The following is a 27,080-nucleotide window of genomic DNA, read 5'->3' as shown; positions in this document are numbered from 1 at the left end:
CTCAATACAATTTGCTCCTATGGAAGTCACTTAGTTGTCCTTTGCTTGCACTCTGCAGATCTCACTCACCATCCAGCATGCTCACTCAGTGCACCTGCTTGCCTGTGAGGAAACCCTGACCTCATAGTATCATTAAGGTTGGAAAAGATCACCAAAAGATCACTAAGATCACCAAGTCCAACTGTCAACCCATTGCCACCATGCCCACTGACCATGTCCCTCAGTGCCATAGCTGCAATGTTTCTTGAATACCTCTAGGGATGGCGACTCCACCACCTCCCTGGGCAGCCTGTTCCAATGCCTCACCACTCTTTCTGAGAATTAATGTTTCTGGATGTCCAACCTGAACCTCCTCTAGCACAACTTAAGGCCAATTATAGGGACCCGCCACAAAGCACTCCCTGCCTTGCAGCTCTCCTTCCTAAGCCCTGCCTAATTGCTCAGCCTTCAGGCTGAATTCAGAGATCCCAGCCATGGAACTGCAGGAGTAGCTGTGAGGACACGTCAGCCTCTCTGCCTGGAGGGAGCTCTGTACCAATCTTGCTCCTGGGCTATGCGAGCCCTTGGGGTGAAGACAACCTTGTCAGCACCATCTGGTTATGCCACAAAAACCTAGTAAGACACAACACAGGGCAGCAACAATAGGTGCAGATTGCTTTGATCCAACCTGAGGTACTTACAGCTTTCCATCCATCCAACATGCCTCGCCTGCTCTCACCCACTTCACAAGGCCAAGAAGTAAAGGACAGACTGTACTGCAGTCCCAACCGACTGAATACAGCCACCAATGAAATGTCTCCCTTCCCACAGATTTACCAGCTGCGAAGATCTTGTGAGCTTCTGGTACCTCGTTAGTACTATCTTTAATGTGAATCCTAATGGCAGAGTAGTGCTGCCTGTGAGGAGCAGCACTCACATAAAGACTAGGATACCAGAGCATGAAATCTGGTGAAACTGAAGTATCCACAGCCAACAGGAATTTTACTGCCAAAAGCACACACATGGCATGGACAAAGACTAAGGTCACAGTAACAATGTGAATATTTTATTAAGGTGAACTGAATGTGCTCTTCTACTGTAAAACAGCCTTGGGAACAGGTCTCTGCATGTGCACTCATGCCTACCTCTACCTTCCCTCCTTGTTGCTGGTTCCATTTTTCCTCAGTTGGGCACGTCCCTTCTCTCCAGCCTTGAAAGCTCCCACAGTTGTGCCTTGCATGGTGCCTGCCCAGCCCTCATACCCACTATTTCTGTGCATCCTAGAGCACATATTCCAGCTTTAAAGACCTGTTAACTACAGTCTCTTTGTGCTTCCTTCTCTCCAGGTCCCTTCCCTGCTTGTTGCTTCAACAGCAAGACTTTCCAACCCTAGCTAAGTATCTCCTCTCAGATTTTTCCCTACTAGGGACCAGACTGTACCCAGCAGGTTGACCTTTTTCCCCACCCTCTCACTCTTTCTATGAAGATCTCTCACTTCCTCCTCCCTGCCTTGCAGACACCTCCTGGTCATCCAGTTCCTCCACCTTCCTCCTCTGATTTTGATTCTCTGTCTTCCTCTTTTCCTCACAATATGGAGAATTTATGTCAGTGGTTCATCTTAACCCTTGCCTGCCTCACCTACTCCCTCTTCTGCTTTGATTCCTTTCTCTCACTCAGAAATAAGCTGTTCATTTGACATGCACTTTTAAGGCTCCAGGCTCTCTACCTCCAGGCTCTTTTCCCTGCACTAATGTTCAAGTGGTCCCATTCAGCACCACCCATTAGACTCCCCCACTAGTCCCATCATTCAGCCTTCCTGTGATGTCCACTCCACCAACCCTGATGACTTCCTTTTGCTTTCAACCCTCATCTTTCTACCAAGTTTAATTGCACATTCTCCTCACAGTTCAAACCCTTTTGCTTTGCTTTCCCACCACTATTAACACAACTGATGCCCCTCATCCACTTCTGCTGCCGTCTACTCAAAGCCCAGCCACTGCTTCCTGCTCAACATGCATAAAGCATGTGATATCTCATGGATATATCCCAAATCTCTCTTTCCTTAGTGACAGTTACTATCCTTGTTCCAGGCAGGGCACAATTCTTGTTTGGAAGGCCTTGCTTTCAAGGTGCAGCCAAAACCTCTTGAAGCTTCTGCTTCCCTGGCCAAAATGTTGCTTGTTCTACTCATCCTCATAGTTAAAACTCCATTCTGGGCCCTTGTCCTCTCATGATCTCCATGATGGGGACATCCTTTCCTCTGACTTTCATAACTGCAGTCAACTTCCAAATGCTATCACAAGGGTCATTTTTGTAGCCTTATGCCTTGAGTAAACAGTTCACTTTTGTGCTTCTGTTTATCAGCTCTTCATTCTCTAAGAAATAAAATACGTTACCCCGTGTGCTGAAATAGCACAGCAGCATCCAGTGGCAGCACTCACCCCTCCGCCAGCCAACATAGTTTACCATTCTCAGTGCTTTGCTCCACCTTGCCCCGCTATTGTATCTCACTACGCATTTAATGCAGTGGCATCTGGGTACACACAGCTCTTAACACCCCAGTCAGGAACTCCAGGATTATGACCATGCAATAACTAATAACTCCTTTGCTTCTACTGAGAACTCAACCAAACTAAAGTTTTTCAGTTTATTTCAAGGTAAAATTCAAGAATATTCACTGGTTTCTCAGGGGCAAAATGCCAGTATGAACCCTGAATGACATCACTTGGAGTGGTGCTTCTACAGGGTGGATTTCCAGATGGTTCTTGTATTGATGAATAGGACAGAGAGAATTTCATTTTGCAGTGGCTGCTAAAGCCTTGCCTGCTTTAGAAACAGCTGAAAGTTACTTTTGTCTTATGATTCTTTTATACCACATGGCAGAGATTTCTCATGCATTTGCAGCTTTTTTCCGTGTCATGCCAAATGAGCCATCCCTACTGATTTAGCCTCTGCTATCTGACCCAACTGGTTAAAATGCAAGATCCAGTCCCTAAGTATGTTTTGTAAAACATATGCCTTGTCTTCAAAAATACATAACAAAAAACTCTCTCTTCTTTTCAAATGAAAGCTTGCTTGTGATCATGGGAAATGAAAGGCTGGAAAGGACAAAAATGCCCTCAAATATCAGGTAGGCAGCTTTGCAGTTATTAAGAAGTTGCTTTGCTCTGTTGAGTTTACTGTGTCACCAAAACCCCAACAGCCACAGCTATACAAAGCCTACATTGTCTCTGCAAGGCTACTGAGAAGATGTTCCTGATCTTGGCAAGAGCTAGGTGTACCCAGAAGTATTTTATTGAACAAAAAGCCAACACAAAGAACAACCAAAGAGAAATATTATTTTAGGCCTCTCACTGGAAAGATAAAGGTCAGAGTTCTTCCTTCTTCCAAAGTGCAGTGCAAAAAATGCCCTGTTTGTAGGACTTAGAACCTTGAAAATGGCACCTAAAAATCCCCGTACAAGACATATTTCAAAGTGACTTAAGCTAGTTTGTGGGTGTAGGTCATTGGTTATCTGAGGATCTAAACTCCTCACTAAGGAGACAATGATACGCATGCATGGAGATTGCCCCTCCGTGATCAAACCATCAGATGTATTTCCATACTAAAAAGCAAATTTGATCTTTACTTTCATCGAAGTCACTGATATCTGTTAATTTCAGCAGATGGTGACTCAGGTATCTATCACCATTTCTTCATGGAAAGCACAGTATTAAAGTGCTCACTAAATCAGAGCATTGGTGATTTGGAAGATCATGAACAGGCAGTCAAGACCAGCAGACTGAATGAAAAGCTGAGAGTAAGTTACTGCTTCACCCATAAGATTACAGAATCTGCTGGAGTTTGTCACCCACAGCGCTATGAGCACACGTGTGTTGGAGCCCCATTCCAGAGTAACCCTCAGGCCATTTCCCCAAGTTGTTCTTAAAGAAAAATAAGACATTGGTACATTTTGAATACAGTGTTGCCCAGTCCAACATCCACAGCTTCAGAACTCAGTTAAAACCATATCAATCGTTTTGACTGGTTGTCAGAGCCAATAATACATCTATGATGGCAGAAGTAAGAATTGCCATGTAGGTTTTCTGTGATTAAATATTTTTAACAGCTACCAGCAAAAGGCTGTTCTGCTTCATATCCAAGTGGTTTGAGTCTTTTGTTTTGTTTCGCTTCGTTTCGTTTCGTTTTTGTTTCTACAGTTTGCCCAACTACACCCTGAAACTGTGCCCAACCCTGACAGCAGACCCCAGGGCAAGCTCTCATTGAAGCAATGCTCCCCGAAGGCTTTGCCATCTCTGCTGCTTACGTTAAATACTTTAATTCCAAGGCTCTCGACATTTTTAAATCCGCTTTATTGCAAGCAGCGCATTCCTTCACATTCTAAAACTTCAAACAAAGATTTCTCGTCCCGGGCTGCCGCGATTAGCGACTGTACTGACCCGGCAGTCGGCTCCAACTGCTTCCCTAACAACCCCCAGCGCTGGGCTGTGTTTTGCCGTGTCCCGGGACACCGCAGTGCCCGGCAGCCCCACAGATCAAGCCCCGCGGGGATGCAGGGCAGCAGCACCTGCCCTCGGCTCCAGCGGGTTAAAAAAAAAAGCCGGAGGGAGGGAGTGGAAAACTGTGCCGGGAAGAGAACGAGGCCAAGCGCGCAAGGAGAGTGTTTGTCTCTCCGTTTATCTCCCAGACAGCTTGTTGGCCTGTCAGCCCCGCTGGCACGGGCCGGCCGGACACGCGGGTCGGCCTTATCGGAGCGCCGGGACGGGAGCGGCCTCCCGCACCGCACTGCTCCGCCCCGAGCCCTGCGGGACCGCAGCACCCACGGTGCCCCCGGAGTCCGGCGGCTGCGGGCCGGGCCGCACCGTGCCTGGGGCTCGGAGGCACCGGCGGGCTGCTCGAGCTGCCTCTCTAGGGGGGATCCTTGCAGCCCCATCTCCCCATCCTGCCCTCTGGTGCTGAGAAGGCTGGGAGGGATATCGCGGTCTGCTGGGTCCCAGCCAGCCTCAGCGTAAAGGTTTATTTTAAATTCCTAAAAGGAAACGAGCTGTGCAGATTTCCTCCTGAAACAAAACGACAGCAAACTCACAGCAACTCCTTACAACACGAATAAGAAGCCCCCGGCATTTCCCATCTAGTCACACACACTCAGCGCAAAGACGAGTCCTGACCTCCTCCCCGGCCGATCTGTGCATTGCAAACGGACATCAGAAACTTTTCCCAGCTCAGATCCTATTGCTGCGCTGCCGGCGCTGAGCAGTGCCCACCTGCCAGCCCTGAGCGTGCTGCACACACTGCCGTGCTTTGCGTCGGAAACAAGGAACAGCCAAACAAACCAAACGCTCCTTCAGAAAGGTCCTCAAATACATCGGGGGCTGCGGATTTGCTTTGACACGGACGAAAGTCCCACTTATTTCTGAGTTTCTCGCCCGCAGGTGACTCTCTCCCTGCCCCCGGTTACTACTTGTTGCTACCCCTCGTCTGTCACCTGCTCGCAGTGAGGCACTAGAAGGGACCCCCAAAACTCCTTCGCAACCCTTTCTCCTTGCCTCCCACTCACAGAAAAAATATACATAGACACAGAAATAATCAACAGCCGCGTTCCCAAATGTATAGTCTGAACAAACTTCTGTCCCGCTCCGCTGCCCTCCCGACGGAGCAACACGCGGTACCTACCTGCAGCCCCGCCGACGCCGGCACCATCCGGGGAGGGCGAAGCCGTGGGGCAGCGATCTCTAGCGCATTGTCCCTCCGGCCCCGCTGCTAAGTGAGAGTTGAGCAACTCCTCGCAACGCTACCGCTCGCAGCAACAGCCGATCCGAGCCTCCTCTCTTGGCTCAATGTACTTTTTTTTTTTTTTTTTTTTCTTTTTGAGAAGTAAGACGTGGGGAGAGCCCCGCGCTCAGCAGCTCAGCCAAAGCCCCTGCGCTAAGCCGCACATTCCTGCGCGAAGCGGAGCGGCGCGGAGATGGGGCTGGACTGGGACCGGGGTTGGGCTGAGATTGGGGCTGGGCTGGGACTGGGGAGCGCTCGCCTCTTCCCCTCTGCGGAGCTCAGCGCACTCCCAGACCCCGGGGAGTAAAAGCCGGGATCTCCCCCAGCTCCGGGCCGGTTTTATGTTTTTTTTGTCGTCCCCCCCTCTCCTCCCCGCGCTCACAGTAGCAAGGTTGTCTCTTGGCTACTCCCTGCCCCAAACTCACCAAACCAGATTCTTACTCCCAACACCTTCCCGTAAATCTGAAGTGAAACGTTACCCCGCGCTGAGCCCTGGCTGGCGCCCGGCCAGTGCATTCCTCTTGTTCCAGGAGGGCAGATGAAAAAATAGAGGGAAACCTGTAGAGATGCAAAGGCTGGAAGGAAGGAAGCGAACTTCTAGAGCAGCTTTACTGAAAATATTGAGGGAGGTAGAGATTCTATTTGATCTTTAAAGGCTAAATCGGCGACTTTATTTATTTATTTATTTATTTATTTATTTATTGCTACTGTCAGGCCGGGAAATCTCCCCTTCGGCCATCCGCATCCCTCGGGCGGACGGAGGTTTGAAGAGAAGACAAGCCGCCCATACCGGCAGGAGCGCATCGCCGCAGCCAGCAGAGCTGGGGGAGAAGCCCTCGTGCTGCTCGGATCCTCTCAGCCCACCGCAGCGCTCAGAGGTGTGCCACATTTTAGCATTTTCTGGCCGGAGGTTACATCTGGTTTTAGGGAAGGGACAGAAGAGAGAAACTAGTTTGTAACAACAGCGGCCGAGCCTTCATTTAACCTCTGAGGGATCCGTCTGCCCTCTGCCTTGAATGCCTACAGGAACAAGGGAGCCGGACCGCAACCTTGGCCATCCCTTTGCTGTCTGCACCTGGCTGTGGGCTTTGATGCACAGGGACAGAGCAAGAGACCTATTTACGGTAGATAGAACCAACCAGCAGAGATCCAATTCAGTTTGTGAATAAACTAACTGGAACTGGAAGCACACACAATCCAATTTTTGTTTTAAGTAGTAATTCCTGCTTGCATAATTACAGTGTTAAGAAAAATAAGGTTTCAGCTTCTCCCTGAGGTAACTTATGTTCAAATACCATTCTTTTTTTGCTGTCAGAAAGCTTAATACAGGCAATATTTAGTTGTATGTATGCAAGTAGACCAACATTTCCCATAAGCAGTCATCTAAAAATCTTCTTTCTGTGTTTGTTTCCCTGCAGATGATATTCCTGCAGTTTATGGTTGATTTCCCCCCAAATTAGCTTCTGTGAGTTATGGCCAGGCAGAGAGATGTGATCATAGAACCATAGAATGGTTTGGGTTAGAAGGGACCCAAAGGGTCATTGAGTTCCAACTCCACTGCCACAGGCAGGGCCACCAACTTCCACACTTAATACTAGACCAGGTTGCCCAGGGCCCCATCCAAGCTGGGCTTAAACACCTCCAGGGATGGGGCATCCACAGACTTTTGGGGCAGCCTGTTCCAGCACCTCACCTCTCCTGTGATACTGCTTTACTACTATTCTATGATCTAGAGTTTTTGAAAGCAGTTTATCCTTCTAAATGTATATCCATCTAATTGCAATTTAGTAATTAATTTATTTATTTTCTAGATGAGAAAACTCCTATTGGCTTTACCTAAGCCAGCCACACTTGACTCCCTAGGGAAGTTTTGCTTTGGGTAGGAACAGAAGAATCAAGCCACTGCGGGTATAACAAAGCCAAAGAGCCAAATATTGCAAAGTTCAAGTGAGCAGTGTGTTCCCTTCCAACTATCATCATTCAAAAGTTGATAAAGGGATGCAGTTCCAGTGTTAGCAAATGGGGCAAGAATAAAAAAAGCTTTCAAAACTTACCAGTATCAGTGTGCAAATAATCATGGGGGAAATTGCCATTAAGTGCTTGAAATGAGAACTTAATATTAGCTGCAAACATTGTCTAAAGAAAAATAGTCCAGAAAAGCAAATTGATTGTCTCAGCAGTAATGACATCTCTGAAGTATTCTAGCATCATCTTCCTCAAAAACTTGGTCCTATTTTCTGACAGCAAGGCCTTCTCACAACGTTCTTGTCTGATAAGTGTGCCCAGGCTGTCCGCCTTATATAGGGACAGCTCACACTCCATTTGCTCTGCTCAGGGGAGCAGGAGTTGTAGGCAGAGGGGCTTTTTCTTTTGCCAACACATGCAAATTGTTTCTTTTAAATTAGATTCTTCATTAAAATCCAACACATGATATAGAAACTGGGAAGAAATATGAATGTACCATCCAGGAAGCAGCTTTATTACTGAGAGCTTTGGCTGCACCAGCACAGAACCAGCTTCTATAAGGCACTCTGTTAGAAGTTCAGCTCTTTGACTGATGTATCCCTGTCCAAAAACCACAAGAGTAGTTCTATCCAGAATGCTGGAAAACAAAAACTTCCCCTTGTACTACCAGCTGTGCCAGCCATCCTACTTCAGGTCATCCTTCCACTGCTGGGCAGGCTGGGGAGACTGCAGCTCCCTCTATGAAGGTGAGTTCATTCCTTTGTTTCTGGTGGAGGTTTCGGGTTGGGTTTGCTTTGAAGTTACCAAGGATAAAAAAATGTTTATCATTTTCCCTAGATCAGTTCAGCTGCAGGTAAAGGAGCTACAGCATGGGGTTTCCAGCTAGAGCAAATGCCAGGCAACAGCTCACCTGGCAATCAAAATACAGGTAGCACCCACTCTTTCTATGTGACAGACACTTACCATAGGCCCACATGAGATTGCAAGGCACCACACCTGCCACACACCTGAGCAGGTGTGGGGCTGTCTATGATGCATCTGCACACAGCTGTTTAATGGGCATCCAGACTAGAGCAGTAGTGCCACATGAGACACAGTGCTTGTGGCAATAGGTGGAGTATTTCCTATCATGCTGGGGTTTACAGATCCCAATTCAAACAAAGGTCAAGTGTTGCCAGGTAGTTCTTGAAGCCAACTTTCCTTTCTGTGTGTACACTTATCCAAATGACAGCAGTGATTCAGGAAAGTCTCTTAGAATCATCACAGAACCATCACAGAATTGTTTGAGTTGGAAGGGATACTTAAAGGTCATCTGATCCAACTCCTCTGCAATGAACAGGGACATTCACAGATAGATCAGGTTGCTTGGAGTTCCATCCAGCTTGACCTTGAATGTCTCTAGGGGTGGGGCATCCACCACTTCACTGGGTAACCTGTGCCAGCGCCTCACCATCCTTACTGTAAAAAATGTTTCCTTATATTTAACTCTCCCTTCCTTGTGTCCAACTTATCTTTACCATCAGGCGCTGGACCTACCACAGGATGAGGTGGGATGAAAGCATTCCTGAAAATTTATGTTCAGTTGTGCAGCTTGTTACCACTGAGTGTTTTAGGGCTGTTCGAAGTTTATATAAGTTTATGTAAGTTTATGTTTAATCTAAAGTTTAACATCAGATCTAATTGATCCACTGAGTCTTTTTTTTTTTTTCACATCAGAATACTTTTTTCTCTCTCTGTGAGTCCCAACCTCTCTGCTGACATAATGTTTTAACAGGCTGTGAGCTCTTTACATAGGAAGGGAATAGCTGCAGTTTTCTGTAGCACCCCCAGACTGTGGGTTAAAACGGAAGAGTAGTCACAGCCCCGGAGCACCCAGCAGAGATTTCCTGTTTCTCTGCCAAGCCTTGGTAGGGTTTCAAACCAAAATAAAAGAATTTAATGAGTTCATAGCAAAGGAAATTCAGCTAAGTGCAGCATGATTAGGCCACTAGTGCTAATCTTTAAAGGCATCAGTGTTTGATCAAGGAAGGTGTCCTCCAAAACTGATCTTAAAATCGCAATACAAATGTTCTGGCTATAGAGCTGGGTGTTTTAGGGTTGGTAACATTTCCTTCTGAACGCGGCTTATTGTGGTGCCAGTTGTGTAATAACTATTTTACAGTTTATCGCTACTGCCAAGAGCTGACTTTACTGCAGCAAGAAACCACATGTTGAAGGTTTGGTGGCTGCATTTCATTCAGGAGGTTATGAAACCTCCCCCTCTCTTAATTTTTTTAATAAGTGGGAAACTATGAAAATCACAAGTGAGAAGGTTGGTACCCGGGAGTGAAATATTTTATAATAATAGAAAACTGATTGTAGAGTTAAGGAATATTTGTTACTTCTGTTTAAAAATAGGAAACAGTTAGAAAACCTTTATTTCAGCTCTAAGTTTTTGTTTAAACTTTCTAATGCAGAACATTTCCCAGTGTACCATTAGATGTTTGTACTTAATTTGGGAAGCAAAGATATGCTGCAATTAGCTCCATGTTTGAATGTTAGAGGGTTCGACTTTTTTCCTAGAGGAAGCTAAAGGCTGGAGGATGAGCATTTCTGAAAGCAGCCAGTGAAATATTGTCATTTCCAAAATATAAGATGCCTCAGCTCATTGGGTGCAGAAATTTCACAGAGTAGCCTGTACTTTTCCTGATAATCTGAATGACGGGGATGATAAGTACACTTATTGAGAAATAGCAGCAGCTGATGTGATTTCCCAGCCTGAGAGTCTTGCTTTCCTGCTTGGCGGGTTGACCACCCCTCTCCTCCCAACAACCCCTTCTATCTGCATTCTTCCCACACTCAGGCTTTTAGGTAAGCCCTCCATGTCCCAGCCCTTCTCACCCTTTGCCCAACACTCTGCTTTGCCACGTCTTTGGCAGTTCCAGCACAGATCACACAGATACTTTTCTACAGCTAGCACCCCCATTTCCTAATACAGTCCCCAAGCTAAAAGTAAGAAATCTACTGCTGACTTGTTCTTAAATGCTTCACCGAGCAAGCTGCAGCACCAGGAACGTCATAGTAATGACATGTTTCCATAGAGGAGGCTCTATCTTGTCTTTTGAGCCCAAGGGAGAGAGGACAGCTGGTCTGTGTTCCTGCTGCATTTGGCCACTAAATACTCCTTGGGTGTCCCACAAGATGGAGAGGCACATTGGAGCATTTCAGTTCAGGCCCTGTGCATGGTACACCTCTGCTCCACGTAAACATGCCCTGAGATAACCCAGGCTGCACCTCTAACCTCAGAGCCGCTGAGAAATGCAGTGAGCGGCTGCTCCTCATCGCTCTCGCTTTTAGTCTGGCTCTGAAGGAAGGCAGCTCTGTGCTTTTATGTGCCTCCCTCCAGCATGGACATAATAGTACTGTCCCTTATGGTCTCACCATGTCCGAGTCTCTCACATACATGAAAAAGTTTTCTAAATTTTATAATCAAATGAGAACCTGAAAATGATTAGATAAAAGCTTCTGAACTTGATATTGTTCCTCTCTCTTAATCTCTCTGATGAAAAGGTTGGATAGTTTGCACATGGGATCTTGGAGATGTCTTCTGCCTTGTGGAGAGTTATGAATTCATAGACTAAAACTTGAGCACAGCCTTCACAACGAATAAATCATTCTCTAGCTCAAAACTGGAAGCTGCAGCTGGGGAAATTGGGAGCTGGGTAAAATCATATGGTGATATGGTTAGGTTTAACCCGGGCTGAGAGGCGTCCTGAGTGCCATGTGCTCCACAGTCACTTCTTTTTGGGGGGAAGTGAAACAGGCAAAGTGCAGCAGAAGCATTTCAGCAGGAAATTATCGTTACGTACTGAAGCAAGCTCTAAGAACAGAAAAGAAATCAAGCCAAGAATTCAGCCATTTGTTAATCCCTGCAAAGAGGGAAAGGAAAACAAAAGGAGCTGCCTAATTTCACAATTTGTCTCTCTAATGAGGCCCCAAGACAACAGCAGGTATTGCCATACACATGTACACACTTGTGCACTCAGTGGGTGTGAGCTTGTGCAGAGGTCAGAGAAGGAGGAGGAAGGTCTGTGCCTGTGGAGGCAGGGGGTGTTTGCAAACATCCCATAATAGTTGTGGGTGGTTAGCAGAAAATGTGCAGGCAAGTGGCTCAGTGACTCAAAAATAATGAAAGCTGAACCCCCTGCACTCTGGATAGACAGAAGTGCTCCAGCAGTAGCATGTGATGTACACAAAGCCAGTGTGCATGCAGGCAGCAGGGCTGTACAGGGGGAAACCGCCTGTGAAACAGGAAGGTCACCCAGATACATAACGTCCCGGGAGGTTCTTGTTAACATGGAAGGGATTTTGTTTGTTTGATAGGGTTTTTGTTGCTTGTTTGCTTTTGTAGTCCTTTTTTAATCATCACTTCTGTTTGAGCAAGGAACATTTATTGCTATTCAGATTGCCTGAAAGAATATAAAACCACATCATTTCTTGGACACGGGTGACATAATCTCAGAACAGTTTCCCTGTTTGCAGCAAGACATCACACTACATTGGCTCTGCAGGTTGAAGGTAGGACTGCCTTCCTGCATGGCTGCCCAGGGGCAGTGCTGCCTCTGTGTGTCCTGCGTGACAGCTTACAGCTCCTGAGCCCCTGGCCATCTCCAGTCTACCATCCACTCCAGCATAGCATTCAGGAGAAGAAAGGGGGCCCAAAGGTGAACTTCAGTAGGAAATTGTCATTATTTTTGCATTTCATGGAATCATAGAATCATTAAGATTGGAAAACTACTAAAATCATCAAGTTTACCTATCAACCTGTCCCAACGGTGCCCACTAATCGTGCCCCTGTGCCACATCTACGCAGTTCTTGAACATCTCCAGGAGCAGTGACTCTACCATCTCTCTGGGCAGACTGTTCCAGTGCATCACCACTCTTTGGAGAAGAAATGTTTCTTAAAATCCAGCCTGAACCTCTCTGGTGCAACCTAAAGCCATTACTTCTCCTATCACTAGTTACCTAGGATGTCAAACCCCTGTTGCCACAACCTTCTGTCAAGGCAGTTGTAGAGAGCAATAAGGCCTCTCCTGAGCTTCCATCAGGCTAAACAATTTGTCATGATTTTCAGCACAGCGCTATGATGATGCTCAGATTTCATACCTGCCCTTGTTTCTATTACCAGACATCTCAGAAAGAGCCTTCAAGAAAGGATGGCAGTCGTTGCACACCACTATCCATGAGACATAACACACTTTCAAAGCAATTCTAACTGGCAAGAGGTATGGACAGGGTGCTCAGCATGGCAGAATACCCACACAGCTGCTGGGCCCTCACAGAAGGCTGGCTGACAGGGAAATTTTCAAGCTCACAAGTTTCTCTGTTTCTTTGTTGTTGTTGTTTTTTTTTTCCCCAAAGAAACAGCAACAAAAATAATTTCTGTGATGCTGGAGAACAGTGTTTACCACAAGACACGGTGGGAACTAAGCAAGTTGTCTCAGATTAGGTGTAGCAACATTAAAAGCGCTCTGCCTGCCCGTCAGCCTCATGCAGCCCAGGGAAGGGGAAGGGGAGCAACTCCGGCAGGAGCACTCCAAGGAGCCCTGAGGTCCAAGTTTGATTTGCTTCCTCATGCCCAAAGAAGATGATAAAGAAACAGCTCACTGCTGATTTTCAATTTTTTGGTACCTCCATGATGAATATCTGTACCTTTTTTTTCCCTCTTTTTCAGTATTTCCCAGTACCTTTTTTGGCTCATTCTGAGGGTTCAGAAAAGTCCATTCTAAAGTGGAACTGAATCTTCCCTAGCTGAAAATGTATTAAAATGCACAGTATTAAAGCAAATTTCCCCCAGCCAGTATGAAAACCAAAAGCTATAGATACATAAATAAAAACCACATCTCACTAGAGCTCGTATGTTATTTTAGACTTATTGCAATTTTCTGTTCTTCAAGACATAAACCTTAAAGCAAAGATGAGGTTTGCATGTATCAATTCATGCAGAAAAAGAACAAAATGAAAATAATGGTATGATTTGGGATTTTGATGACTTTGGACACATACATAGCTCTCTTGAGACCTCTTAATCTCAAGGATGGAGGGTTTAGATTGGATGTCAGGGGGAAGTTCTTCACAGAGAGAGTAGTGAGGTTCTGGAACAGGCTGCCCATGGAGGCTGTGGATGCCCTGTCCCTGCAGGTGTTCAAGGGCAGGCTGGATGGAGCCCTGGGTAACCTGGTCTAGTACCAGATCTGGAGGTTGGAGGCCCTGCCTGTGGCACCAGGGTTAGAACCTGATGATCCTTTGTGTCCCTTCCAACCCAAGCCATAATATGAGTCTATGATTCATTCTATACACTGGAAGAGTTTGTGGTACAGTCACAAACTGGGTCACAGCCACTCTTGATTTGACTTTAATATAAATATAAGTAATAACAATGTAAGGGAAACTGTACGTCACAGCTTGAACCTCTGATTAACCATCTGAGGCAAGTGATGAGTCAGCTGTGGGAGCACAGGTGAAGGTAATTCAGCTGTGCTCCCAGAAGGGGTGGAGCTTGACTCCACCTCTCCTAGACTTCATTTAAGGGCTGATCACCACTAAGGTAGCATCTCTTTCTGGAGTTCTTGTGGTGAGCCTTGACATCAGTGAGTGCCCATCATGACTGAAGGCCTCAGAGCTGGTAAGTCTTTTCCTTAGATACCCTCTGGCTATCTATTTACAACTATACATAACTTTGCTTGTATTATTCCAACTATATGAACAAAAATGTAATTATTGTTGTATAAAGTTTCTAGTCCAGATAAATTCTGTTCTGAGGAAGACTGACAAAGCAAAGGGCATTTTCTATTTAGAAGTTAAGTTCTGCAGGGAGAAACATGGGGTGTGATCCACATTTTGCAGCACTTCACACAACAAGGTCCAGATCCACAACTAAATCTGTCCAATTCTACTGTGAGACAAGCTGCATTACTGATGGTGATAACCATGTAGGTTCACCTACCAGGAATCCTGAGGAAATACTTATCAGGATGATTTATGGGATTTGCTAGGAGAGGAACTAGTTTTAGTAAGAGAAGGACAAACACAGTCATGTTCTCCAAAACAGTTTCTTATCAATAAATACAGTTATGCACTGGCAGAAGTGTTGTTTCTTACACTGTTCTCTTGGTCCTAGCAGTAGTAGAGGTACATTATGAACACACCTAAGGAAGAGACATGGAAAAAGAGGACAAGGGGGTTACATTCAATTCAGCAGTTCAAAAAGAAGTGGGTGTTAACATCTGTGTCTGTTCACTGGATTAGCATTTCTATATCTTCAAGTTGACAAAAATGAAACTTAGGTCAGAAGGAACTGTTTCAGCTCAGCTACAGAACACATAATACTAATCTACATGCTTTAAAGTCAAGCATCTCCTTCATCTATAAAACAAAACATAGACCTGAAGCTAGCTCTTACTGTCTTGCACTGACCCGTTTCCCAGATTCCCTCCCAGCTCTGTTCAGAAGTTGCTACAGACCCAATGACTTACGCTGCTTGGAAGCATGCCATAAGAGTAATGGACTCTGCCATCCCTGCCAAACTATTCCTACAAAAACAGAAAGTTTATATGAATTTTATAGGCCTTAATTATTGGGTTTTTTTTAATACTATTAGCTTAGTAATTTGTGGTTTGTTAATAATAGCCTTGACAAAGCCAAAACATCTACTGGCATTATGGACAGAACTGCTGCAAGCAAAATAGACTGAGAAAAGCGTAGTATACCCAGAGACAGACATTCCTCCCCCCCAAGCCAGTGCTGGTGTGATGGGGTTACCAGCAGCACTTGCTACCACAACAGCAAGGTGCTTTTTAATGTGTTTTTTTTTTTTCTTCTTCAGAACAGTATAGTCCTTTAATTCATTTTTCTTCTATTTCTGCAATCTCCACCTTCTTTCATTTATTTATTTTCTTCTATTATTTCCCCCTATCAGATCCATTTAGCCCCAGTTTATCTCAAAACTCATCAGTTTGACTTGGAGGCAATGGAAATCATAGACCCTTTGCAGAGAAAGCAATCACAGATACTGCACAAGAACAAGTAGAGACAACCAGAGTTGGGTTTTAAACAGCTGTGGAAAGGTCACAGGCAGACAAAACACAATAACCTAAAGGACTTTGAGAGATGCCTATTCCCTCTATTACCACACCTTCAGTACACATTGGAGTTTAGGCAACAAAGAGTATCACATGAGCCCCTACCAAATGTAGTTAAGGTGAAGACATCTAACTCAACTTAAATAGCCCCTGGTGCTGCCAGGAGAAGCAGGGAAGTTGTTGCCCTGCTATTGAGAAATAGCTGCCACCTAGGAACCACCACCTGCACTGAATTCTGACAAGCAGCATTAATCTAGGGATGCAGCACAGCTGCTGCCATCCAAGCTCCACTTCCAGGCTTATACATTATAGCTATCACAAAAAGCATCATCTTAAACAGGAAGCATGCCATTAGAAAAAACAAAAAAATGCCAAAAAAAAAAAAAAAAAAAACGAAAAACCCCACAAACTCATAGTAAAAGTAAGATGAGTAATACTTCAGAAGAAAATTAGTTACTATTCTTGAAAATTGAATGTGAAGCAAAGTGCTTTTTGGGGCAATGGCAATGCAGTTTCACACACCTGCCAATGAACTCTGCTTGTAGGTAGAAAGGGGCTTTTTCCTTACTGCTACTTGCAGTCCTGCGAATGGTGGGCTGTTGGGAACCCAGGATTAGGATTTACAGAGCTCCTGCTGATGGGCAATTTCATAAGGAATTGGATCAATCTCACCATTCCCTACTTGTGTTGGCTTAGAAGAGTTAAAAATACAAAGGAAAGGGGAAGGAAATATACATCTACACCAGTAAAATAGCAGGACTGTGAATACAAAGGTACTTTGTAATTTTTATTTTTTTTAATTAGTATTGTGGTTTTTAATAGTGATCATGAGGGCAATGCATGACACTTCCTAGCAGAAATCACTCAAATTCCTTCAAGAGTTTTCCAGCATGCAGCTCTTCCCAGCATAATTGGCTTAGGTCCACTAAACTGCTGCTTGAAAGCTCTCAAGATTTTCAGACTACTAAAGCGTCAGGAAGAAAGATTTAATTGCTATGTGTTTGATTTCTGGTTTTGGAGCAGTGCAGAAAGCCCTGCAATGACCATGTGTGCATGATGGGTCCTAAAGGGAGGCTGGGTGGCAGCATCAGGAGCTCCTGGGGACCTGTGTTCACTGGTTGGTGGTGATGGTTTGTGCACAAGTAGGCCTGGGCTCCTCTCTGGTGTCTGAAGGCAGCTAAATCAAGAGATGTCTACTGTTTTCATAGAATTATAACATTGTTTGAGTTGGAAGGGACTCTTAAAGGCTGTCTAGACCAATTCCCCTGCAATGAACAAGGATACCTACAGTTAGATCAGGCTGTTCAGAGCCCCATCCAGCCTGAACGCAGGTGTTCCTGTGTCCCCAAAGATGAAGCATCTACCACCTCTCTGGGCAACATGTGCCAGTGCCTCACTACTCTTACTGAAAAAAAACCTTTTTTTTTTTCTTATATCCAATTTAAATCTCCCCTCTTCTTGTCCAAGGCCATTTCCTCTTGTCCTACCACAACAGATCCTCATAAAGAGTCTGTCTCCTTCTTCCCCGAAGTCCCCCTTTAGATACTGAAAGGCTGCTATCAGGTTCTGAATAGTTCTAGGAGCTGTAAGGGACAAAGTGAGTGGTACTAGAAAGGATGTCAGGGTGCTAAAGAAATGTCCTTTACAGACACAGAAGTTCAAGTGAGAGAGAGCAGGAAAGGAAGGAAGGTGAAGTGGCTTACTCAGCTTCTTCTACTGTTTAGGACAAAAACAATATTTTCCTCACATCAAGTCAGCAAAAGCATTTCCTGACGTGTTACTCTCTCCACTGCTTTTTTTTTAATAAGCCAAAGCAGTTTTCAAAAAGCATGTGAAAATGTTGATGCTGGTCAGGAAACAAGCAATCTCCAGGTCTCACACTGACTCCACTACCAGCATCCTGGCACTTCCCTTAGGGACGCTCTTTGTGCAGAGGCAGAGCTCTGCTGGTGCAAAGCACTGGTGCAGGGAGCACAGGGAAGGAGGAGATGCAGCCCAAGAGAGCCCAGCAAGGCTGGGAGCAGGAACCTGCCTTGAGTATCTGGTTTAAATCTAACACTTAGGCAGTTTTCATAGTAGCACAGCTGAGGCTGGCAGAGACCTGTGGGTCCTTCTGTCCCAGTCACAGCTCCAGCAGGGACACCAGAGCAGGTGCCCAGGCCCATGGTTAGGCAGCTTCTGAAGATCTCCAAGGAGGAGTGCTGAGGCCAGCACTGGGGGGAGGCTGTAGGTCACCAGATGGCCATGGGTGCCAGCAAGCAGACACGATGCTCCTCAGTACTGCTCAGCACTGCCAGCATGCTGTTGGGAAATGGCTAGCACTGCCACACCTTGACAAACCTGCAATGAAACTGTTGTTCCTGCATGCCCTGAGCCAGAGCAGTATTTTGAGTTTGGATTGCTAAGTGGTGAACATCCTCTTTACCTCCTCCACATAACGATTTATGCAATTATGCTCTATTAGGACACTCCAAACAGACAAATTATTATGAGCACATGCAGTGCCCTGGATGACCCGAGTGAAGTCATCACAGCAGGCTTTTATTTTGTTACTCAGGGGTGTTTAATACTTCTTTTAACACTAGACAGCAAATGGGAGATGCAGCAATTTTCATCCTGCTGCTGAAATACAGCATTGCTAATGTGGGCTGTGCCACACAAACCTTAGCAGGCTGACTCTGAACTTGGAGTGAACCTGGTTCAGCTGCATCTTCATGCTCTGTGTTATGACAAAACACCAGGCAGCAGTGCCACGTGATCTGGGGTTTGAAGGAGATGCCATCAATGAAAAGTCTAATGAAGAAAACAGACTCTTCCAAATCTCTTCACTATGTGTTGATTCTTTTATATGTTCTCAAACTATTTTTTTCCCTCCGTTGCTAATGAGCACTTGAGAATTTGATTTAGCTCTCTGGAATGACTGCCACTCACTGCTAGAATGTTAATCTGCCTAAACCCATTCAGCTCCACTTACTTGGAAGTCAATCACCTGGAGCCTGCATTTCAAAGAGATGCTGGCTAATGCAGTCACAACAGAAGAGGTGTTCTGGGACAACTCCCACAGTTGGAAGTAATCTTGGAGAGTCAGGCTACTAGACAGCAAACAGATCACAACAAACAGGACAGGAGTCACTGCTGATGGAGATTGGGAGTGTGGATGTTAAGCAGACAGAAGGCTGGTTAGCTGCAAACACGGTGCTGCAGATCACAGAAGGGATGCAGCACTTGCATGATGTGTTGGGCAAACAAGCACAGTAGGTATGGCTGGAGCTGAAGCTTTAAGGTACTGCAGGAGGAGTCTGGCTGTTCAGAAGTAATTAAAGAACTGATTTATTTAGTTTTGTATTATCTGTTTTTTTGTTTCCTTTGTTTGTTTGTTTGTTTGTTTTTAACCCCCTGATTAGAGCTGGATTGAGTAAAATCTGATACTAAAGGTAGGAGACATGGGTGCCACCTGAGAAAATGAATGATGCTGGGGTACTGGAACAGCACATCTGTGAATTACTCCAGTGCTCTCTCCTGGAAACAGTTCTCTTTTAGCTTCCTTAACATGCTCAGAAGCCCTGAGCTGTCAGATGGTGCTGCTCTGGCCAGCTGGTCAATAGCCAGGGCCTCGGTGCTGCACAGAGCTGGCTTGCAAGCAGAGGGGACCAGGACAGTTCAAAGAGAAATGATGGATTCAAGATCTGGGAGTCACCAAAGCCATCAGCACTTCCAGTGCCCAAAGGAAGACCCTGTAAATGGTAGCACCAGTGGCCTGCTAAGGCTGAGCCCATCAGGAACACCCACCAGCAGGCAGCCATTTTTGTTTCCTTGACTATCAGGATTATTCCAAGAACAAGATGTTTCCAGGAACAGTTGCTGGAAAAGAGGAAAAAAACATGAAGTGCAGCCACTGCCTTCAACTAATGTGGATTGCTGGCTTTCTTTTGTGAAGGCAGAAACATCCATCCTTTGTTTTGCTGAGGTTGTATTTACACCATAGCAAAAAATCAGTTTTTGCATGCAAAGAAATGAATACTTTTTCCATTTATATCAGTGCTTGCTGAAGAGATAGAGGGATTGTAGCTGCATAAATAAATACATAAAGCTTTTTAAACTCTGACCTATAGAAGTTTTTATTAATATTTATTAATATGTCCCTAGCTTATCTTGGCTCCTCACTGCAAGAAAGACATCGAGGCCCTGGAGCACATCCAGTGAGGGGCAATGAAGCTGGTAAGGGCTCTGGAGCACAAGTCTTATGAGGAGCAGCTGAGGGAGCTGGAATTGTTTAGTCTGAAGGAGGCTGAGGAGTGAGTAGATGATAACACTCTCTACAACTGTCTGAAAGGAGGTTGTGGTGAGGTGGGGGTCAGTCTCTTCTCCCAGGTAACGGTGATAAAACGAGAAGTGAAGGTCTTTAATTCTATCAGGAATGTTCAGGTTGGATATTAGGAAATGTTTCTTCTCAAAAAGAGTGGTGATGCATTGAAAGATGGCCAGGAAGGTGGTGGAGTCACAATTTCTGGAAGTGTTCAAGAAATGCACAGATGTGTCACTGAGGGTCATGGCTAGTGGCCATGGTGGGGATGAGCTGATGGTTGCACTAGATGATCTTGGTGGCCTTTTCCAATCTTAATGATTCTGTGGTTCAGTCCCCAGATCCCTCCCCTGCGTTTCATCCTTCAGCTACCTTGCCAAGCAATGATCCCACCACAAATGTGGTCCTGCTGTCAGAAGAAGAGTGGAAAGAACATCTACATTTTGGTTATCCAAAACATTACATTATTACATCCTGCTTCAGCCAAACCATTTGCTTCAGTGTGAAAATGAGACCTATATGCCCACAATTTTCTTGCAAATACTTGAAGCAAATGTTGATTTTGAAGGAAGGCGTACAAGTAAAAGGCAAAGGAAGGGCTATTAGATTTCAAATTATTATTAGTAGTAGTATTTTTCCCTTCATATTTTTAGGATTTTCTGATGCTTTTGCGTCATCTTTTAAGCAGGTACAAGCACAGATGATGTTTAAAGCTCTTGCCAGTTTAGCTATGTTTTAAGAAGTGTAAAATTAATGACTTAGCCCGCTCAGGTAAAAGCCAGTGGCTTGGCAATTATACCAGCAAAAGAATTCTTTGTTGTCTATTAGATGATACACTATCTATAGATTGTTTTCCTCAGCTTATAAACCAGGCCATCAAAGAAATATCCCAGCTGCTTCAAACTACATTGGTAAGAGGATCTGCAACTCAGCAAATGCTCCTTCCTAATGCAAGCTCATACTTTGAAGTACCTAACTTTTAAGACCTTTACAAAGTATGTCAGTCACAGACTTGATCTTTCAATATTATGCACAAGTCCCATTCTCTGAAAAGTAGTCATTTGTTGTTAATGAGGGTTGTCAATGACTGAGGTTAAGCTGTAAGCTGAACTGGAATTTTTTTAATAAAGTTCCTGTTATTTGTGGAAAACTGCTGAGTAATGCTGTTTGTTTATATAATGCCACCTTATATTTAAAAACATCACAAAAGTGAAGAGTGATCCATGCATTTAACTGTGAAGTCTTGCAAAGGGCATGCACCAGTGAAACTCCAGCAAGCAGTACTGGTAGAACTTCTACTCCACTTACTTATGGGGCTGGTATGAGAATTGAAACTACAGTTCAGACAGACCCAGCCACTTGCAATTTGCATGCACACTCTACAATGCCAGCAGCACCTGATGATTTAAAGAACAGAAAGTGCCAACCGAGCTGTCTGAGCTTCAGGCATCTCCAAATTTTTGTATTGGGAAATTGTCCTGAGTCTCCACTGATTTACACATCCATTTGCAAACTCCTTCCAGCTGAACTTGATGTCTCCAGTACAGACTCTTCATCTGGGCCTGTTGTCTTATACAAACCTCATGTTTGGAACCTGATCTCATTTGAATTACCTAAAGAGAAAGGCATTCTAAAAGAAAAAAAAAAAGTGCTATAATTTTCTTGCATGCATTCTGGCTTGGTGTTTTGAATCCATGGACCAAATCCCAGCCATTACCTTTGTCAGGAAAAAACAGAAAACCACTGCCTCTGTGAAGATTCCTATATTTTTCTCCTCATGCTCACCAAATTGTTGTTAGCAGACACTAATGACACTTCTGTTGTGATACAAAACTTCTGCAGGACAAAAACACAAATGGATGCTGGTAAAATCAAGAGAAAATGGATAAGGACTGGGGGGAAATATGAAAGTCTGGAAATGTTTTTATTCTAAATGCCTCTTGTAGCGAAAGCATAGTGTGTTTGGGTTCAAACCTACCCTGGAAAAGAGGGAATGGTAAGCACAGCCCAGGCAGAGCTAGCTGAGATCCAGGCCTCCAGTTTGATGGGCAGTTGAGATTTCTACTACATCCAGGTGTTCTGCCACACCCAGGAGCCCAGTGCTTTGTCTTGGGGCAGGTTAGACCTCTTGCATCACAGCTCAGAGATGTGAGAGGACAAGTTTTGGATATAGCCTGCAGCCACCAAGGTTCCCTTTGCAGCCTTCTCCTGTTGATAGCACACATGACAAACTTCACCAGGGCCAGGAGGAGCTGTTCAGGAGTGTTACAGCTGCCAGGTGCTGGCTCCTTCTGCCCCTTAGACCAGGATGATGATGAGATTTTGTTTTTAAGGACCCAAATATACACTCATTAGAGTGTCAGGGCAATAAGAACCAAGAGTGGTGTTTTCCTTTGCCATTGCAAGTGTTGCGTTTAATTTGCACAGTGCACTTATTCAGTGCAGCTTTCCTGCAAGACCTCTGTGGATAGTTGTCACTGGTAGATGGATATTCTTTGGGAAAAGGGGAACAGAGGGAACTGCAGGCACTCAAGCTTTTGTGCATCCCAGAAACACTTTGGGAATAGAACAGTATGCGCTAAGCCTTGCAAGGCCTCCTGCACCCCATGCCATCAATGAGCTGGAGGGGGGAAAAGAAAACCAACAAAACAACAAGCTTAATATTGCATTTACAAATTTCTTCAAAGTTACCATTCCTTGCTTTTTTGCAGGCATTCAGCACGCCCATAACCAGATAGCCATTCCCATAAAGTGTTGTATGAATGACAGAACTCAGAAATACGGCTCTCACGAAGGACTATAGAAAAACAGAGCAGGTGAATAAAACCTCAGTAGGGCCCTTTTTGGCTTGATAGCTGTTTATAGACAGGCTTTTGTTTAGGTTCCTGGCATTCTGCAAAGGAGTAAAAGGGATCTACTATATAGGAAATCTAGAAGATGGGGTTTTGTTTCTTCTTCTTTTTTCCTTTAAACATTTTTAAAAAGCATTCCAAAGCATTGACCTGGGTATAGATCACCTCACTCACATTAAAAAGTGAAAACACGGCCATGCAAAAAAATCCCTTCCTTGTAGAAAAACATTACTTTCCAGTGTTGCAAGCACATCATTGTATTAAACAATAGTGTCAAATTCCCCAGCTAAAGAAAGTATTTGTGAAGTATTTGGGGAAGCTTCATTGAAAGAAAAACAAAAGACATGGAAGACATACAATACCTTTATTAAATTACTTCTCAGGGCTGAAAAAATTATGGTGTCACTTCTTTACTTCTTTTTTTTCCTTTCTTTCTTTCTTTTTTTTTTTTTTTTTTTTTTTTTTTTTTTTGGAACCTACAACTTTGCAGACTGTATTCAGTCTCCTCAGACCCCTCAGCTGGATTCAGGCTATGAGCTCATTTTCACTAAATAGTAAAGAAAACTTGTAACCAGCAGGGCTAGAACTCGGCTTCTTTTCTGCTGATTGTTGAAAGATAGATGGTGAATGCAGACAAGCAAACTATTCAAAGGCAGCTCTAGGACAGATTCCTCTGATCCAGTGCAGTAGCAAAGTCTTTGTCACACATCCCGCAACATCCTATACAAAAGTGGTGAAGATAAAGTTTAATGGAAGAAGAGCACGTGTTGAGTCTATCAACATCGGGGAAAACAGGTCAAGAAATTCTGTGCCTTTCCTCCATGAATGCAGTAAAAGAATGAATCCATAAAATGGAAGATTTTGGACATCTTGAACTGCAGAAAACACACTAGTAACGCCAAAAAACGTCATATGCCTCAGTGCGAGATTCTCACACACAATTCTTCATGAACTTTGGAATGTGATTTCTCAGAACAGGATGCTTTTCCTGGAAGCAGCTGTTTTGGTTCAAGACTGGGTATCAGCTGTCAGTCAGCTTTGGCAGGTCAGCCACAGCTGCCATTCCAAGGAGATGTCCTGGCAGAAGGAGGAACATTCTGCAAAAGAGAAATGAAGTAGGGTGCTGAGGAAGCTGCTGGAATGACCCAAAACTTTAGCATCACCTCTGTTGTACTTTAGAGCCCACAGTGAAGGCTATGTGGATTCTCTGCTATGGCAGGAGCACACTAAGCTGCATCTTGGAGGCAAGACTGCATTCAGAAAACAGAACGTATACATATATCTGTATGGGAACTGCTGAATCACAGCCTGAACTGAATTGAGTACCTGAGGAAAAGGCCCTGTCAGCCCTGGGAGCACAGGTGAAGGCAATTCACTTGTACAACTGGAAGGGGTGAAGCCTGGCTGCACCTCTCTTAGGCCTCATTTAGAGGCTGACTGCTACTAAGAAATTATCTCTTTCTGGATGATCCTTTTCTGGTAAGGCTTTCCCCTGTGAACCTTGAATCTTGTGGTACAGGTGAGCAATCCTCTTCCTTTCCTTTATAGCATCTTTCTATCATGCCAGTCCTTCCATCATAGCCTCTTTGTTGCAACACCTTTCCCACTGTATTGAGCTGTTCAGTTGCTAACGTATAGGTGCATAGGCAGGTGAGAGGCTTTCCCTACCCCAGGGTGTCACTCTGCATCACATAAAGTATGTGGGAGCTTTGCTAAATGAGTGCTTTCATAGATTCTTGAGTACACTATGATTTTTCATTTCCTATCTACATACTGGAATTGTAATTGGTACCATAACAGTCTTTCCTTGCTTATGGGGCTGTTGTGCCATTCAACAAGGCAAACTTCTGCCATAATGTAATGCTGACTGGATATTCCTGAAGTTTGACTTAAAGTGATTTCATCGTTTTCAAGGGCTCACTATGCTTTGATGAACTTGAATGCACTTCAGCATTTTAGGGAGTTTTGTAGAAGTCGTTGTGAGGATGAGCTCCTGGGAGATGGAGGGAGCTGCTTGCACTAGCACAGATTACTCTGAGGAAAGTCCTTAGACCCCAAGGCTAAGGGTTTACATGATGTTTCTTCCATCTTTTTTTAACCATAATGAGAACAGAAGCATTGACGCTCCTTTCTTCCCCCTCTTCACAAACTCTTCTTTCCCTTGCCTTACCTCACCTCCTGGCTGAATCCAGTAAGAATGCATTTATTATATATCATGACGAATGAAAACCTGGAAAAACACAAGTATCCACAAGCACATACATGCACATATATATATATATATACACACACATGCACACATATATATATAGCAGATGCAATACCTCTGCAAGAAGAAAATCTGAAATGCAGATTAGGTCCAATTCAAAACTTCTGTTCCTCTGGAGCGTTGCTGGGTCAATTCAGAATGTAAGCAAATGTAAAATGCAACTTTCTCCATTTCAGTAAATTTGCTATGCAAGTAAAATTCCAAACTTTACTAGAAATGTAATTCTTATCAGGCATATAATGTACCGGTGGTGTAATACTAAGCCCCATTTCATTAACGCAAGTCTTCTACCTTACCAGCAGCAAATCACAGACAACTTAAATGCACAGGAAACCAGGCCTCTGGATTTCTGAGTGCACAGTGAGGTGTGTGCAGCTGGTTGCTGGTTGGTATCAGCCATTGGCTCTCCAAATGCAAAGCTCCTCCTATTTCCTTAGGAAAATTTGAATGACAAAGTGGGTGGGAAAATCTTTTTCAAGCCTATCTCATCCCACCTTGTGAAGTTAATAATTTACTAGTCCTATTTGGTATCATTAGCAAATCCTTTATGTACCCCAACTTATCTGGAAGTCAGCGTAACGTTAGTTCCAGTCTAAGACATCAAAGCAGAACCTAAGTGACATGAAGGAAAAGAACACAAAAGGAAAACAGTTATGGGAACATAGTTTTCCTATTATTTCTTTGCATACGTGGTATCAGACAGATATATTTACTAAATACTTGTGACTGGCCAACATAGAAGTTTGTGGGTGCACTTAGTGATGATTCAAATACACCATAGATTGGCACAGACAAAGGTCTTAGTGGTTTTGTGAATCCTTTTCCCCTTAGCAGAGGGGGTTATAGCGGCTTCATGGTGTCACAAATTTGAAGTGGTTTCTAACCACCTCCTCTTGACCTGGAGAGTAAGAGACTAGGAAGGCGAGCTCTGTTCCTTAGGATATCTCCACTTGTAAGGTCACTATCAGTGGGACCCTCCAAAGTTAAAAGATAAAATTATTACAATGTGGGTTACTCTAGTGGTGACTGCAGGATCAGCTTCTCATTTTTGGACACAGAGGAATGGTTGTGTAACCCACTCGGGCAGCTCGGTAATGTATTCTGTATTGATTCACTCCTGACTACTAATGACTACTTTCAGAAACAGATCTGAAACCTGCCCATCCAGATCTCACTGTCCTACAGTGAGAGCTACCCCCACAGAACCCCCCAAGGCAGTGGTGTGCAATGCCATGCTCTTACACAACCTAGGTGGTTGGAACTTGAGAAGTAAGGAGCTGCTGGCATCCAGCCTTATGCTGGAGGAGAAAGGGGAGCTGGAGGATTTCTGAAGGGCAGCAAGTTGCATGGCAACAGGTAGCACACATTACCTGTAAACAGAAGCAATTTGTGGCAGGGGCAATACCAGCCTCTAGTATGAGGATAAGAACAGGCACAGCAGTAGGAAGCCAGTACACTCTATGTAGTATGAGAGTGAGAAAAACCCTTGCCATATGCCAAGCGCTTATGTGGCTTTGCTTTGTGAGGATGAGAAGCAAAAGAAAGTGCTTTGATGAAGAGCTTTATGGATCACTAAAAGCATTCTGGGTGTCATTGTAATTGGTCTCCCCAAATTCCACCCCAAAAAACTAATGCTCTGCCGTACCTCCATGTTAAAAAGGCGTGGTTTGCTAGTGTTTGGCAAAAAAAAAAAAAAAAAAAAAAAGAGGAGGCATGTTGATACGGACGATACACAAAGATGCATCTGGAAGTTCAGTAGAGATTACTGTTATTAGGTTTATTCTAAGACTTTATTTAATAACAAGTGACATTTCAATGG

The 27,080-nt window shown here is 44.4% G+C and overlaps 1 protein-coding gene across 2 annotated transcripts in view; it reads right to left on the bottom strand.

Moving 5' to 3' along the window:
- Positions 1-6,564, bottom strand: part of RBM47 (RNA binding motif protein 47) — a 73,014-nt gene extending 66,450 nt beyond the window's left edge. For both annotated transcript variants that reach the window (XM_015862451.3, XM_085545569.1), the window contains exon 1: positions 5,653-6,564. The gene's annotated coding sequence lies outside the window, so the exon portion shown is untranslated. The remainder of the gene's footprint in view (positions 1-5,652) is intronic.
- Positions 6,565-27,080: the final 20,516 nt, after the last annotated feature.

Source organism: Coturnix japonica, chromosome 4, assembly GCF_054131305.1.
Source record: "Coturnix japonica strain WE chromosome 4, WE-NBRP24, whole genome shotgun sequence".
Lineage (NCBI taxonomy): Eukaryota > Metazoa > Chordata > Aves > Galliformes > Phasianidae > Coturnix > Coturnix japonica.
Note: the sequence above shows the minus strand (reverse complement) of the source record. Positions and strands in the feature narration are given on the sequence as shown.